General features: G+C 41.7%; 1 protein-coding gene across 2 annotated transcripts in view; it reads right to left on the reverse strand.

The window, feature by feature from the left end:
- LOC309611727 (uncharacterized protein) overlaps nucleotides 1-17165 on the reverse strand; it is a 323736-nt gene that overhangs the window by 263714 nt on the left and 42857 nt on the right. Inside the window, exon 3 of one of the 2 annotated variants that reach the window (XR_014234698.1) lies at nucleotides 10668-17150. The exons of the other annotated variant lie outside the window; for it this stretch is intronic. The gene's annotated coding sequence lies outside the window, so the exon portion shown is untranslated. Of the gene's footprint in view, nucleotides 1-10667; nucleotides 17151-17165 lie in introns of those variants that run through there. 2 annotated transcript variants of the gene reach the window in all.

The raw sequence follows: 17165 nt of genomic DNA on the forward strand, positions 1-17165 counted from the left end.
CTTTAGTGGGAAAGGTCTTGGACCCCCTCCTTTGTTCAGAACAGAAGTTTCCAGCCCATGTTTCCTTGCCAAAGGTAGGTGGAAATGTGTCTGAAGCAATAAACAGAAGGCTTTTAATGCTTCCCTGTGAAGCACTCTGGCTGAAATGTTAACATCCAGGTTAAGAATATAAGAAGTGAGTAAATGAAAACACCATGATTATAATGGTGGTGACTTTATCAGAGGACCTCCAAAATCACTAGCAATTACGTGGTATGAAACGTCTCCATTATGAAAACCATGATGATTTTGTGTCTACTGATGAGGCTAATGACTAATATATTGTCAACAGACATGACAGCTGTCTGTATTTGGAGGTACACATTTTTAGATGCCGTTACTGTACCTCCAGCTATTTTAACTACTAAATTTTGTTGACACAATGCAATCCAGTAACAAGCAGGCTTACGGGAAAAGGTTAAAATTCCTATTTCCAGCTGTTTCTCTTCCTTACACCATTTTTGTCTCATTATTCACTAGGATCCATAAATCTGCCACTCAGATGCCAGGCTAAGTGATGTGCTACAGGGAAATTGCTAATGTCACTAGGAAATAAAATAAAATTGAACACCCGGTTCACAGCATCCAGCTTTCAGAAGTGTCGCGCCCTGCCTGATGTCACTCTGACACACTCTTTGCACGCTGACCAGAAGAGCTTCTGTCTAAGTGAAGTGTGCTTCACTTCCTCTGTCCCAGCTCCCCATTTTCCAAATTGGGGGGTGGGGAAGGAAAGGAGGTAGAAAGATTTGCAAGATGGGCTCTAATTTTAAGACAAAAGCCATCCCATTAAATCTTAACAGATGTTTCTCAAGTTTAGAAGATTAAGAAAGATTTCAGCATCAAGAATCAAAGAAAATACTCCATGACCTTAAAAAAGGATAAAACACAGAGCTCTAACAAACCCAAAGTCCACTTTGACAGCTGTCTCTGACGGAATTGACAAGGAGCTATTGATGTTTGGATTAAACCATGCCTCTGTGATCAAGTACTCAAACATGGGATAAAAGACGAATATATTCTTTAATCCTACCCACTAATTTTGTCTCAGCCCTGAAAAGCAATGGGTACTGAACAAATGTTGAAAGTGGCTTCTCTTCTGGCTATCGACAAAGCTATTTTTATTTCATTAATTTGCCACGTATCTTATCAGCGTTTAAACTAACACAAGGAAATCCATACAAGGTACTGAACTCTCCAGAAACGGTTGGCTGCAACTTCCAAGGCCACTACAGGTAAAATCAATAGACGACGATTCTAGAAAGTGAGGACGATGCTACAGGAAAATGTAAGAGAAAAATTGGGTTCCGGTTTCTTTTTCTTTTTTTCTTTTTGTGCTAAGCTGTAACATAGCATTGGGAATTCCAATTTTCAGCCTGGAGAGTTTTGAAAGAAAAGAAGAAAAACTTTTCTTAAAAAGGAAAGGGTGAAGAGGCAATTAAGTCATTAATTACTCTCTTTGTCTAACGCTGTCCAACCCATCAAACTTGGCCTCTTCTGTCTCCATCAAAGGTGCAGCTCACTCTGCTTTACAATAAGTACCTCTTAAGGAGACAATCTCATGTTTCAAAAGCTGCTCTATGAGGAATTTAGATGAAGAGAAATTAAAATAACACTTAGCAGCCGACCCCAGAGTTTGACGGCGGCACAGCGCCCACTGTCACCAAGGGCCTCATGAGCAGTGAGAGGTTCCAGGGACAGGGATGTTCCTGAGAAACAGTAGCCTGTGTGCCAAGGGCAAGGAGTCTTGGGATTTAGTAGAGGAGGAAAGATGGAACTGACATTAATGCTAAGAACTGGGGACTGATCCACACCTCCCTTTAAAGGAGACCAGAAAGGAAACAAGTTCTTTGCAGAAGGACCCATCGCAAACACCAGAATGCCCTGAGTAAATAACTGTGGAGACGGTGTCCGAGGAGAATAGACAGCTCCAAGACCTTTCTAGTGGGCCAGAACAACTTCAGGGAGACTTGCTGGGCAGGGGTCTCCACTTCCAGCCCTCCCGCAAATCTTCAATCCCCTGCAGACCTCTTCTCCTAAATTTACCTTCCAGGGAGTCCACTGACACCCCATAAAAAGACCCCTCTGGGTATATGAGATTAAGTACAGTTGATCCTTGAACAACACAGGATTGAACTGCATTGGGTCCGCTTATACTTGGATTTTTTTCAATACACTACTAAGTTTACAATTTGTGGTTGGTTGAATCCCTGGAGGGGAAACCGCAGATACACAGGGCCAACTGTAGGGCTTGAGCATAGGCCGATTTTGGTATCTGGGTGGATCCTAGAGCCAGGCCCTCGTGGATACTGAGGGCCAACTGTATACTCCTTTAGGGAGCTTCATGAGCTTCTTTGGAAAAAAAAAAATTTTTTTTAAGTGAGAAAGTATGATACTACTCTCTCAGTTTGCTTTTTCATATCAAGTTTCCTTGCTGATCTGGATGGAAGCCTTCATTTCACAAGATCATGAACCAACTCTCCCCAGTGGCAAGGAGAGAAAGCCACAACACACAAGAGGGTTGCACGTGCAAGCAATGAATGAGCAGGAACATGCATTTTAAAGCAATTTTGGAAGATTGGACCATGTTTATAAAAGATTCTCTCTTTTCCTATCAATTTCCAAAGATCTGACCAGGCTCCACTCTGTGAACCAAGAGGAGAAGATTCAGCTAAAAATTTGTTGACTTCAGCCTCGAATACTCTGCATACAGGATACTGGAATTACATAAGTACTAGTGTAATAACAACCGCTTTATTTTTGTGTGTTGCTATGGAATTTCGAAAACAAAACAAAGAAAACCACTGATCAGTAATTGTGACAAAACTTTTTAGCCACAGCATTGAGAATAGGGCCTAATTAGTCCATAAACACACTTTGATTTGTTTACTTCAACGTCAAATTAACTTCAAATATGTAACAGCCGTTGCTGATTTGAGACGGTACAAAACGCCTGCCGTTGTGCTCGGTGTACCTTGTGTAAATCTATCTCTTTTTAAAATGGATTCGTTTGTAAGTCTCTCCATAGTACACCTCATGTACAAAAGGAGGAGCCACATATGCATTCTATTTAAAAGAAAATTGTTTCTAAAATGGAGTGTGTGTGTTTGCCATCCCATGGTTTGGCTCACTCCCATTTGCCCCTCTACACAAATAGAAACAGGAACATTTTTAAGGAAAATTAGCAGCTCATGACTACAGAGATACTTAGAGATATAATGTGAGCCTAGAAAGATTAAGAACTACAAAGAAAAGAAACTTTTCAAATCTTTGGAGAAAATTACTATGTGCTGAATGAAATGGGAGAAAGACAAGAAAGGAGGAGATGGCCAAACCCATAGTAAGGCCTGCCCTGGTCATTCAGTCAACAAGTATTTATTGAGCACTTATTTCATTCCTGCTCCTTTATTTAGAGGAAATAATCTATATAATAATCATACATAGAGCTTACTGCTCTAAGCAATCCACCAATATTAACCCATGTATTCCTCCTAATAACTCTATGTGGTAGGTACTATTAGTATCCTCATTTTACAGCAGAGGAAACTGAGGCACAGAGAGGTTAGTAATTTGCCCAAGAGCACACAGCTAGTAAGTAGCAAAGTTTGGGATTCAAGTCCAGACACTTTGTCTCCCCAGTAAACACTGTGCTAAGCTGCTTCTGCCAACCATATCCTCAACACTGGCCCTGGAGTACCAAAACATGTTCCTCGCCCTCAAAAAGCTTCTATCCTAGAGAACAATTACAACACAGTGTAGTAGGTCCATGAATACAGTAAGCACAGGGTGATGTCCTGGGAGGCCTTGGGCTCGGGAAGGCCCAGTCTTGAAGTGGGCAGAGAGTGGGTGGGAAGACTGGTAAAGACTTTTTAGGTCTAGACCAGGGGTTCTCGATCTCACTACTATTGACATTTCAGGCCAGATAATTCTTTGTTGTGGAGGGCTGTCCTGTGCACTGTAGAATATTTAGCAACATCCCTGACCTCCACCCACTAGGTGTTATTAACATACCTCTCCCTCAGTAATAATGACCAAAAATGTCTCCAGACACTACCAAATGCCCCCTGAGGACAAATCATCCCTGCTTAAGGATCACTGATCTAAAGGAAGTGGTGTCCAAGGCAGACCTGAATGATGAGTGGTGGTTATCAGAAAAAGAATTGGAAGACAGGTCCAGGCAGAGGATACAGCACAAAGACCCAGAAGAGAGAGAGGGGTTGGCACTTCCTGGGAGCTGAAGACAATGCAATATGAATGGCTCTTAGAATTAGATATAAGGGGTTAGGAAAGGTGAGTCCGGAGGGGCAAGCAGGATCATCATAAAAGGCCTGCTACTCTACATTTGGGACTTGGACTGTATCCTAATACAATTGGGAGCTATTAAAAGGAGAATGACAGGATCAGACTCACCCTAATCTGCACAGAGAGAGTGAATTAGAGAAGAACAAGACTGGGATCTAGCTAAGACAATGTGTTTGTGCTTTCTTTGCATATTGATCACTTTTCCTTTTAACTAGAATCTTAACACGTAAAGTTAAATGTGTGTTCTTCATATGTAAAAAGCTCTTGTGTATCAATATGAAAAAAGATGACCACACCAATAGCAAAAAGAGTGAATAGGCGAAGCACAAAGAGGAAGTGCGAACAATGAATACATTTGAAAAATGTGCTACTTTCCCCAATGATCAAGGAAATGCAAATTAAATTATGAAATCCCATATTTTCCATCTATCACGCTGGCAAACAATTTTTAAAATTCTTATTGCATCTCTTGTTGACGTGAAGAGAAATTGCATTCCCCCTACACTGCAGTGGGAGTCCATATTGGTTCTGCTTCACTAGAAAGCAATAGAGAAAAATAACAGTAATAAAACTGAGTTTTGTGAAGAATTAAATAACAAAGTATTGAAATGATCTAAACAGCCAATAAGAAGAAGGTTAACCAAATTATAGCAATTCTGGGTAACAGAATACCACATTTCCGTTAAGAATGACTTATGGAAGTCTGTTTGTTGGGGAAAATATTTGACACAAGGCAAAAATACAAAACCCTGACAACATTCAGTATTAGTAGAAGACTAGAGAAGTTGACGTGTGGTGCTGGCTACAACCCTGGGGTCACACTGTCGCTGGACCCAGGTCTCGAGGCTGAGTTGACTTGCCTAAACGTTGGAAGTGGAGAAAGGTGCCTGAGTTTAGTCATCAACGTCTGGAGTACTAATAATTAGTACTCACTGGGCTGGCAGCACTCACCTCAGGGGCAGACTTCGCGAGCAGCTCTTAAAGCCATGCTGCAGGAGCCATCCCCAAGCATGACCCCCTAAAGGCCAGGCCACGTAGGGGCCTGTAGGCTCCATTTTGTTGTTCACTGACACGTCCATTGGGAGCTTATGAGTAACCAGACTGTGTATATCAGTTAATCTTTTTTTAAAAACTGTTTGGTATATATGTCCTCAACTGCTTGGAGAGAAAATCGTTTTATCCTGGATTTGGGGCAATTTTTGATAAGACTGATACACATTAAAGAAGATATAAAAAGTCCCCATAGCCACTAGTACATAACACATGGTTAAGTGCCAGTGAATATTAGTTACATGAACGAATGAGGTGAACTAACTAGGACAGTCTGTGTCACATTCTAGACCTGACTTCTATGGAATTCAGGAGGGAGTGTAAACTTACGCTTGGTATGATTTACGGACTCCAGAATGGCCCAATCAAATATTATATTTCTCTAAAATTCACAGATACCTAAAAGCATCTCACATTCTGGCAAGCATTTATTAGATTTAAATCCAAGATGAGGCATTTCTTTTCCCCCAAAAAAATGATCTTTCAGAAAAGAGGGTCAGAAGTTAAGAAACTTATCCAAAATCACACAGCAAATAAATTTCAGTACCTGTATTTGAACTCAGCTCTATCTGAAACCAAAGATCAGGTGAGTTTAGTAGACTTGTATAAGTAATGTTTGGATTCCTACTTCACCTAAATTTATGGCACTAACTGTACAACTTATTTGTCACTCATTACTATAGGTCTCATCCTGTATCATTTTATTATTTTATTTGTGTCCCTGACCCTACTTGCCAACAAAATTTGAAGTTCTTGAAGGGTAAGCAGCCTGCATGAATACTAATTAGTATTATTATTATCAGAAACAAATCAAAAAAAGCTTTATGCACAATCATATTCATGATAATATATGATGAAAAATGAAAGGATCTGAATTTCCAGCTGTAGAGTTATCATTAACTGAACAATAATCTAGCCATTCAGTAACACACATGCAATCCTTGATTTGGATGGTGGAACTCCAAAATGTATATATTTATATGAAGTATGTAGTAACATGGAGAAATGCTTCTGTACTCAACATGACCTGTTTTAGAAACTTGGGATATAAAATAAGGTTACTTCTCTTCTAATATTGAAATTAAGATGATCCAAGCCTCCATCTCTCTATTGAGAGAGACTCTCTTTCCTCCCTCTCTGGGTTCTTTCCTCCTATAATAAGCCTGGCAATGCCCAAGGGGTCAGCCAGGGTTGCTCTCACCCTGCGGCCAAGGCAGAGCTTGGGCACGGCACCCCCAGCTCACTCAAAGCGAGAGAACTCTATACTGCGTGCCTCAAAACCGTATCATCTGGCACCAAAATGTTTTGGAAAAAAAACAGAAACTGAATGAAAACTACTATCCGTGTTTCTGCCATCCAAAGACAACCATAATTAACAGTTGGTGTATTTCATTCCAGGATTCTCTTCTACATACAGACTCTTCTTGCCAAGGTATTATTGTAGTGTATTAAAAAAACAAACAAACAAACATAAAACACTAGAGCCTCAAAATAAAGCAATCTAATGGGCCAAAGACCACTCTAAGAGATGAACTCAGTTTTTCCATTATCTTCTGTTGTGATCTTACCCAAGCCAACTTGGTTGTTCACAATTATTAGGTTCTTTCTAGTAAACGTGGGCAGCGTCCAATAGTTAGAGGTGGGTAGAGTCTATAGATCTCTCCCCTCACCATTTGATTACAATAAAATTGTTCTCAGACCAAATTCTACGGCATACACGTTCATTCATTTAGCAAGCAGGCTCCAAAACACCCATACAACCAAGTCTGTAAGCTTAAAGAAGTTCCAGTTCTCTGTCCCTGTAGAAAGTTTTAGGTTCACCAAAGGCAAATGTGACAATAGGCTAGCAGCAGGTTTCAGCTGATTTTATAATTAGATTCGTGAGACTGGAATTCTCTGATCAGTGGCTGGTATAGGACAATTTCCGAATGAAACGTCTGGCACCATTTGGAAAGGTATAGACCACTGGACTAAGTTCCTGTGTCCTGTTACGCAAGGGGATAGGGCCGCTGCAATATTTCTAACCAATCCACAGCTCTTAAACACCATTTTCTTCACCTGTAAAAAATAAAACCTCCAGTGTTGGTTAGTTATAAAGATAATTGAAGTCTACCTCTGGAGTGTGGGCTTCTGATTAGAAGCTTTCAAAACACTAACTACGGGCTTCCCTGGTGGCGCAGTGGTTGAGAATCTGCCTGCCAATGCAGGGACTCGGGTTCGAGCCCTGGTCTGGGAGGATCCCACATGCCGCGGAGCAACTGGGCCCGTGAGCCACAATTGCTGAGCCTGCGTGTCTGGAGCCTGTGCTCTGCAACGAGAGGCCGCGATAGTGAGAGGCCCGCGCACCGTGATGAAGAGTGGCCCCCACTTGCCGCAACTGGAGAAAGCCCTCGTGCAGAAACGAAGATCCAACACAGCCATAAATAAATAAATAAAATTAAAAAAAAAAAAAAACACTAACTACTTGCCCAGAAGTGTATGCTCCCTCTTAGGGTAACAGACTGTTCCTAAGATATAGGTCAAATTAAATTTACATACAAATACATATCATATATACCAATGTGAGGGTGCATTTGTGGTGTGCACACACAGAGAAGTAGATAGATAGGTAGATAGTTAGATATAGATACAGATATAGCTATATGTATATATGTGTACACATATATGTATATATGCATATATATATATATAATCAAGCTGTCTGTATCAAAGTATTTTAAAGTAAATTACAGGCAGCACAACATCACTCTCATTAAAAACATAAAGGCTTTAAAATCCAGATAAAAGAAGGAGGTAGATAGAAAAAACTTAAAGATGTCATTTCATTTTTAGGGATGAGTTTTAAACTCATTTCATTTGAAAGAAGCCTGAGTACATTAGACACGTAGGGAAATAATTCCACTATTAGTATAATCACTTGCATCTGTCAAATGTGCCCTGATGTATAATATGCTTTCTTTTACTACAGAGGACCCCAAAGAAACAAAACTTTAGGTGAAATTGCAAAGGAAGGAGAAAGAATATTATTACCCAGGGTTGAACCCTGTCAAAAAAAAAAAAATGATACCCTCAAATCACTCGTAGACCAAATGATTACCATCCCATAGGATGGATGCTATAGAGGAGAGACCAACAAGTGCAAGAGCAGAGTGAGGAGGCATACCCACGGCTCCTGGGAAATCAGGAAAAAACCCAAGGGATCACAATGGAGCTGGGTCTTGCAGGAGACGATTGCCTGGCCAAGATGGGATGTCCACCTTGACTCCCTAGTCTGGCAAAGAGTTCCTAGCTCTCAGAGGAGTGAGAATTGAAAGGGATGGTGTATTTAAGTCCTGGCACGTGGTATCCATATGAAGGAATCCGTCTCGTAAAATCAGGAAGCAGGTTGCAAAGAGCTCTGTGCTAAGAGTCAGAAGCCCTGGGTTCCAACCTCAGCTTGGTCCACTAGCCACGTGACCTGGGCTTGGTCTCTTCCTCTCTCTGCACCTTAATCCCACATGTCTAAAATGAAGTCTGTGACACTGTTCTGCTGTCTCCCGTGAGGACCAAATGACATCCAAGATTGGAAAGATTAAGCACTTTGCAAATACAAGGTATTCTTTTCATCACAAATAGAAGACATGCTCTTGAGTCCAAATATGCTAGGGAAAATTCAGGGTGGGCAGAAGAAGAATCAAAACTCCGTTCTGTGGCCTTCCAAGGTTAAACCTTGATCTTCAAGTTATGCTGCCCTCTTTGGCAAAGCTCTAGGCTTTATAACTGGGCCATGAAAGACTGAGGCAGGTCTAACTGTGTCCCTCGGACTCCAGTGTTGACTGGAAGCTCTCTCACATTGAAGTTCTGGCATGAGGGTCACCCATCTCCTTCTCCCAGATAGACAGAAAAGCCAGTTCTGGGGCTAGGATGACCTCCCCATTCTTTGCACAGAGTCAAGAGTGCTGATAAGGGCTCCCCACTAAGGGTAAGGAGTCAAAAGTGGTGCCCCATGTCACTTAGTCCCTTAGTCCTCACTTTAAGCCCAATTTAAAAGTTTTCAAAGTGGATCTTTGATTAGAAGGAAAATGTTGTATAATTGAAAACGCTGCTTTTCAGGAACCTTAGTGTTTCCCCAAGGGGCAGCCGTTTTAAAGCAGTCCTACTAATGGGTCTCTTGGGCTTAAATGTCAGTATCACAAATGCTGGCTCTGGGCTCTGGCAGGTAGCAGGGGCCTGGCTGATAACTTCAACAGGTACCATTTCTCCACAGCTTCAAATGAGCCTTCTCCAAATTTACTTTGGTCAATGGCCCTTCAGTGTCCTCAACATAATTTTGAAACTCTTCTGTCTGGCTTTCAAAACATGCTACAACCACTTTCACCCATCTGTCCACTGAACCCCCACTACGACCCAGCGTGAACGCCCATCTGCTGCCCTCCCACTGACCCGTAGGTCTGATGTTCACACCTTCCAGCTCAGCCCCACCGCCACGCTTAGCCCTCACTGTTCACCTCACCTGGAGATTCCCCGCGGCTCTACGCCGGTACCTGCCCACACTCCACTGTGCTTCCAGGCCCGGCAGTAGCCGACCTCATTGGCAAAGCTTCCCCCGGCTGCTCCATCCCCACTGGTCTGAGTAACAAACGGCCTGCTTCATTCTATTTGTGCTCAATCCCAGAGGGCCCTATGATTTAAATGCCTTCTTTTATTTCCTTTTGCTTTTAATAAAACTGCTCATCTTCCAGAAGTATCCCTATAGTCTATAGGTATGGATTAAATAAGAATAATAAAGGGAAACGTGTGCACCCTCCTTGTGGGTTCAGAAACAGACATCACCAAGATATCTGGAGTTCCTATATGCTCCTCCTTGGTGGCCTTGTGGTTTTTTTGTTGTTTTTTTTTGCTGTGGCCACTGCTAACACAACGTAACCCAAAATAAGACCTGAGGAACAAGAGAAAGTCTTCTCCATCATTTGGTTCTTCTACAGCAATTGTCACCATACTTTCTACACTAAAACTCTGGGCATGCAACCAGCCAGGATGAGCGTACTTGTGGGAAAATGAAAGTGAGTATTGTAAATCAGGTCTGCCTGGAATAATTCCAGACATAGAGTCACTAAACCCTTAGCACTTAGCAGACTATCCAGCATGAGACAGGCCCTCAGTGAATATTTATTTAATTGAATTCTGGTTTTACTTCATCTAGTGGATGTAACATAGATTCCTGTCAATGTCAAACATAAAACTATTGCACTAAGCACGTGATTCCGAAGTGGGGCTCAACCCCTTCCACCACGAGGGGGGCCCAGGCTTGATCCCTGGTCAGGGAACTAGATCCCGCACGCCGCAACTAAGAGCCTGCACATGGCAATGAAGATCCCGCGTGCCGCAACTAAGACCCAGCGCAGCCAAATAAATTAATTTTAAAAAAAGCATTCTGTAAATAAATAAATAAATAAGTATCCCCACCTAAGAGGATGAAGATGAAAGAGGTCAACCAGACCTGGACTTTTAATCCTGGTCACAAATGTTTCCTGTTCATTATAAACTCATAGTCATCACTTAATATGGCTCTTTTATTCACACCTGGCCTTCCCCACCAGCAAAGAAGGGGATTACCTTCCTGAGAGATGCATAAGAAGCTCTTGCCCCTCAAAGATGCCTCCCCACCACTTCTAGATGTCTGAAACTGTTCTCAGAAGGAGACAGCCCTACAGATAAGTTAAGGAATGTGATTTTGAATGTCCTTGCCAAGGGGCAAGGTAACCTATTAAGCTTGCACTAAGTTGTAAATGACGGGTACTCAATACTCTCTAGTTTTGCTAGAGAGAGAGAAGGAAAAGAAGATAACACCAGAGAACAGGTCTGTGGTTACCTACATGTGAAATGAGAGGGTCTCATGGATGCAAAAGCAGCCTTGGAAAGAGGACACCACCAGGCCACTGGGCTGGGGAAGGAACGTTGAATTTGACCATTTTGCCAAGGGCTGTTTTAGACCCAGCACTTGCCAAAAACTTAGTTACTATGGAGAATGTTAGTGCTGGAAGAAAGCAGGGAAAGATACCTGGGGTAGGCTAGACCCTACCCTCCTGACTGGGGGGTCCAAATTCTCATCCAATGAGCCTTCAGCAAACCTGGTGATCGAGGTGAGTAAACCAAGAGAGACTAAAAACTTTCAACCCCATTATCCATTTTGAAAAACTAGCTTGATTCTATCCTCTAAATGTTTTGAACCACTTAGCTCATCTCTCCGCTTGAGGTTTTGATATAACATTCCTGGCACTTCTCGAAGTGTTGCCAGAAGTGAAGAGGCAGTGGGGGTGATTCTCATCCATATCCCGTCCCAGAGGCGAACCTGGGAACAATGTACTGTTGTCTTACTGGATAAAATAAGACAAAGAAAGAGACTTCACTTACACTGCAAAACTTGGGGTTAAATGTCCAATGATGATTTGGGGGAAAGATACAAAAGAGCAACATCCAAAGGAAACATCCTGTTTGCCAAGGCTGAGAAATTGAAAGAGCCGGGTAGTTACAGAGAATCCAGGCACAAATACAGTGGACTGAGTTCATCTGCAACTTACAGAGGGGTGATTAGCTCAATAATATGAGTTTCTGTAAAGATTTTACTTCGTTTTAAACAATTCTACTTCAAAATTACTGATATTAAAACTGTTAAACACAGATCATGAGCTCTATTTTAAATATGCAAAAATAGCCTTTTAATACATTGACTTTTGAAAGCAATGTTATATATATATATATATATGTATAGTTAGTTAGCTAGAGATGCCATTACAAAAGGCCACAGACTAGCTGGCTCAAATGACAGAAATTTATTTCCTGCCAGCTCTGGAAGCTAACAGTTTGAGATCAAGGTGCCTGCAGGGTTGGTGTCCTCTGAGGCCTGCCTCCTTGACTTGTGGATGGCTGTCTTCTCCCTGTGTCTTCACATGGTCTTCCCTCTGTGTGTATCTGTCTCCACATTTCCTCTTCTTACAAGAAAGCCAGTCATTTTGGATTAGGGCACATCCTAATGACCTCATTTAAAGACCCTAACTCCAAATACAGTCTCATTCTGAGGTATTGGGGCTAGTCTTCAACATATGAATTTTAGGGCAACCCATTTCAGCCTGCATACAGTGTACTATGCACAGATAACTAAGCATTGTTGCCCTAATTGTCACAAAGTTTCCTATAAAACCTGAGTGTGATGCATATGGTTGTGCTTCTAGTCAAATTCTTGCACATTCTTAATAGAAATGAAGAGGGTCTGTAGATTATAATCTAGACTTCATATAAAGGATAACACACATACACAGAATGAGGATAATTTTCCTCAAAGGAACAGCTACTCTTTAATTCTGAACATTTTAAGACATCCAGAATCACTTTTCCTAAGCAATTATGATTTTACAAAATGCTGTCAAGACCATTGCAAAGTTTTACTGCCCAGACAGAGCTAAATGCCTGGAGCTTTCAGCGGTGATTTATTATTTACTCTGGAGGTAAGCTGCTAAGCAAGATTTATTCAGTAAGAACAGAGCCAGCCGTAACAGCACAATATATGTTTGACTGCGAGGGGGATTCTTTTTCACCATTCCTCCAGAAAGTGTGTTCTCCATAATAAGAAAAATACACCTTTATGTAAGTTTTCATCCTTTTGTAACATCAACGGTACCGATATCTATTTGACAAACCAGTTTGGCTTCAAATGTTCTCATTTGAAGTTTCGCTCTGAGAAATCTTCAGAATAAAAACAATGGGAGAACAATACCCAGATTCATTGATGGAATCTGCTGGGTATCTGCTTTACCTACACGGGGCTTTTATTTCCTGGGGAGTTGCTTCATTGCTCTACTGTGGCCTAAGCCACACATCATACCACATCTTGAAGCAACTCTGGATTCCTAAGAAAAAGAGAGCACTAGTAATGCATATTTGCCAACTTTGGTTTTCAGAACTGATAACAAGGACTAGAGACCAATTGCTGGCCTGCTTCCGCCCCCTAGTGATCAAAACTTATTGTTGCGTTTTGCTAAAGGAAGACTGGAGAGCTGGGACCAGTGAAAGTGGATGCCACCTACGTCCCCCCTCTTTAGCAACCTATTCCCCGAGATACCCATGGCCATCCAGCAGCCCTTCCACCAGGCACAGAAAAGGGAAATGATAAACTCATTCACATTAAGGTGTCCAGGACTAAAAGCTTTCCTTCTCCCCCGACTATGCATCTTAACAAAAGCACTGAACCAAAAAGGCAATGCTGCTTAACCCAAAAGAATAAATCACCAGCGGTGGAAATTTAGGCTTTAAGAGAAAGACTTTTTTCCTAGGCTTTTTTGTCTTTGTTTTTTGGAGGAATGCCTTTGAAGAGTTACCCAGTGCCTCAATTTCTTTGAGGAATCACTGTCCTTTCTGTAATCTGGAGGAGGGGAGAAAAATCAGCAGAAGTGTTCCATTTCCCAGACTTCTCTCCTCCATCGTCATCTGTTCCCACCCCTGTGCCCGGCTGGAAGGTACGGCTCTGGGTGGCCACCGTGGCCACCAGGGCAGCTCGCCCCACAGACACTAACCAGGTAGAAACATGAGCGAGGAATGTTTGGTCGGACTCCAACCACCCTCCAGCAGCTGCTCCCAGGATCCCCGCCACAGTTCCTCAGAGAGTTGGGGAGTTCTTCAGGCAGGTAGCCAATCCCCACAATGGCTTTAGATCAGGGAGGTAGGGTTGAGCAAAGGGAGTTAGACTAGGAGGCGGGCTCCAGGAAGCTTGAGAGGCACCAGGCGATGTTTCTGAACTTAAGTCTTGAGTGGGTCATTCATCAAGCCCCTCCCAAGTGCTGGAAATTGGCCTCTCCCCCACCAGGAGCAATGCCAGAAGGTCGCCCCTGCCACCAGTGCCCAAGTTCAACCTAGATGGAACCATGAAGAAAATGGAAAGAATGCAGAGAGGGAGGGCTGCTTTGTGTTGTGGGTGTAACTTGCTGAGAAGCCATTGGGACCCACGGTTGCCTCCAATCCACCATCACCAACTCCCACAGACACAGAGTCCACGGAGGTAGAAGCTGGTGGAGCGTGGCTGGTGGCTGGAGTCAAAGGGCTGATTTCAGTGCAGTTTCAACTGCGTGTAGTACTGTGATATGGATAGAATCTGGTGTCAGGCAGACCTGAGTTTGAATCCAAGCTCTGCTGCTGGCTAGCTGTGCAAATTTTGACGACTTCTACTCCATCCTTTAGTTGTCAGCTCAAACATTACACCCTCAGGGACACCCTCTCCGACCCCACAAATCAGAGCAGATCCCCTTTTTACGAACTTCTTAATCCATAATAATTTTTCATCATAACATGTATCACCATTTGTAATTTTATAATTTATATGTGGGATGACTTGTCTAATTTTTTCCATACTGCATTCTAAGCTCAGAGTGGGCAGAGACCACATCTCTTTCATTTACCACCTTTTCCCAGGGACTAGAACGTAGAATACACTCAGTAAAGATTTGAGAAATGAAGGAATTACACTGAGCCTTTATCATTTGTAAAATGGGATGATAGTACCTTTCTTACAAGTTTAATGTGAAGATTTAATGAAATAATATATTTGTGAAAATTCTACCCTGTGTATGACAAAGAGTAAGGCTCAGAAGGGGGTCATTCGTTTGCCACTATCTCTTCGGAGACCCACCATAGGTGGACAGTTATCCCTGACCACCAGAGGTGCCACTGAGCAGCAAACTTAGCCAAAATAGAAAACCAGAGACCTGAATAATCCATAGATTCCATGACAAGTCCCTGAATAATCAAAACTAGTTGGCACATTACAATTCATCACCTCTTCTCTCTAGGTGTCTCTTGATGGCAGGAAAAGTTATATCCAGCTTCACTCTCCTTTCCATCCCAGATAGAGAGTAGCCAGAGGGACTGTAAATCCATTCCTAACATTTTCAGTTGTTTGAGTTATGTTCTACCAGAATTAAGAAGGTGACTTTAAAAACATGAAGGAGAAATAAAGGTTGCACTTCCCAGAGCAGAGTACAGGTGTAAAATGAAACTGAACTTTTAATATGAAACCGCTCTGGAGGAGAACGGACTAAGAATATTTTTATAGAATACTTGCATTATGGGTAATTTTTTAAAATCCAGGGTTCAACTTGCATGACACTGAGTCGTAAGTCTACCACTTAATGACATTTATAACTCTGTAACAATACGTTTTGTATAAATTACTGCTGAAGCTTAACATTTCTGATTATGATATATAGAATAAAGTGATGTCATAAAGGCAAAGTTTGTAAGTTACGATCTGTTCTGTTGCTTTAAATAAGAGGACTTCTGGAGACAATTGCCTTGATGAATATAAACTCAAATGAACCTTGAATCTCTTCAATTATTCCTATTTAGAATTCATTTTCCTTTGAACTTTCATTTAACTCAAAGCACAATCGTTCCATTATAAATCAAATGCGAGTTTGTCTTTCCTGCAATAACAAGTATGCTTTAAATAATGAAGCAACACCTATGATCAGAAAAAGATAATGTTTCAGTGCACCAAAATACAAAAGGTAAAGAGATTTATTATCTTAGTTCAGTAAGGATGAGTTGAATATTTTTGTAGTAACAGTCATCTCTATTCCAAACAACAGTTTTTATTTGGAGTTTTAGTGTATTTTCTTTCCTGGAAAACTGGGGTGCCTTATTATCAATGAGAGAAACCCACGATTCAACACACAATGCTGTTAGTGGCTGAGAAAGTCAGCTCTCTTCTTGTTCAGTTTCCCTAGTAGGCTAATGGGTATAAATATCTCTCAATCTCCTCGGCCCTCTTTTCCACTATGAAAGGGCTGGGCTGAATCATCCTAAATTCATCCCAAGCTCTAAAGGCAAAGACTCTATGTGCTTTTCCTTTTGCACAGAATTATGGTGAGGAATAACTAAGTTAATTGAGGTGAATATACTTTAAAAGGCATAAAAGTGCTATACATAGCACTTGAGGGTTTTCACTCTGTATTTTCTAAATACGTCTACACATCCCTTATGTGAACTATACTATCCAAAATAATAATAGAAATCTCTGGAGCATCTCCAGACTAGTACAGATGAAAAGGTGTGATAAAGAGGGTCTTCTGGAGTTGCCATAATAAATTCTCTTGGACGGGATGGAAACCCCACATTATAACAGGTCAAGTGGCCAAAATATCCCAAACAAGAGCCTTCTTCCCCACTGAAAATCTCGCCAGCAGACAGGACACAGAACTAAGCAGGTAGGCTGGGCGGTTGGAATGCTCTCTTCCTGTTATCTCTTTATGCATTCTATCTTCAAAGCATTGTGACCTGTCTTCAATACACCCTCGGGTGTGGGATTTACATTTTTAATATGGGCATTTATGACGTGGTGCTTTTTCCTGGTTAATTGGTATCAGAGCAAAATGTTTGACTCTCTCCTGAAATAAATCTCTTCAGGAGCTTCGATCACACATTCTTTTGTTCTATCCCTCATTTGGAATGGGCTCTATAAAGCTGCCAGACCACGCTACATAATCTTTTGCTTCTCACATTTTTAAATCTGGGGGTTTATGCTTTAATAGCTTTGATGTGCTTACTCTTCAGCCTATTACTTAAACCACGTCCCTCCCCTTCCAAACACCCGGCTCCCCTCAGCTTTACAAGCCTGTACCCTCTGAGGCTGAAAGGATTTATTTATCATCCAGAACGTTTCCATAATTTTGGAAACATATGTTTCGAAATTACATTCCAATATCTCATACTATGTTCTTTGTCTTGCATCTGTTCTGTAAAAACAAACA

Source organism: Balaenoptera borealis (genome assembly GCF_965194805.1).
Source record: "Balaenoptera borealis genome assembly, chromosome: 15".
In the NCBI taxonomy this organism is placed as follows: domain Eukaryota; kingdom Metazoa; phylum Chordata; class Mammalia; order Artiodactyla; family Balaenopteridae; genus Balaenoptera; species Balaenoptera borealis.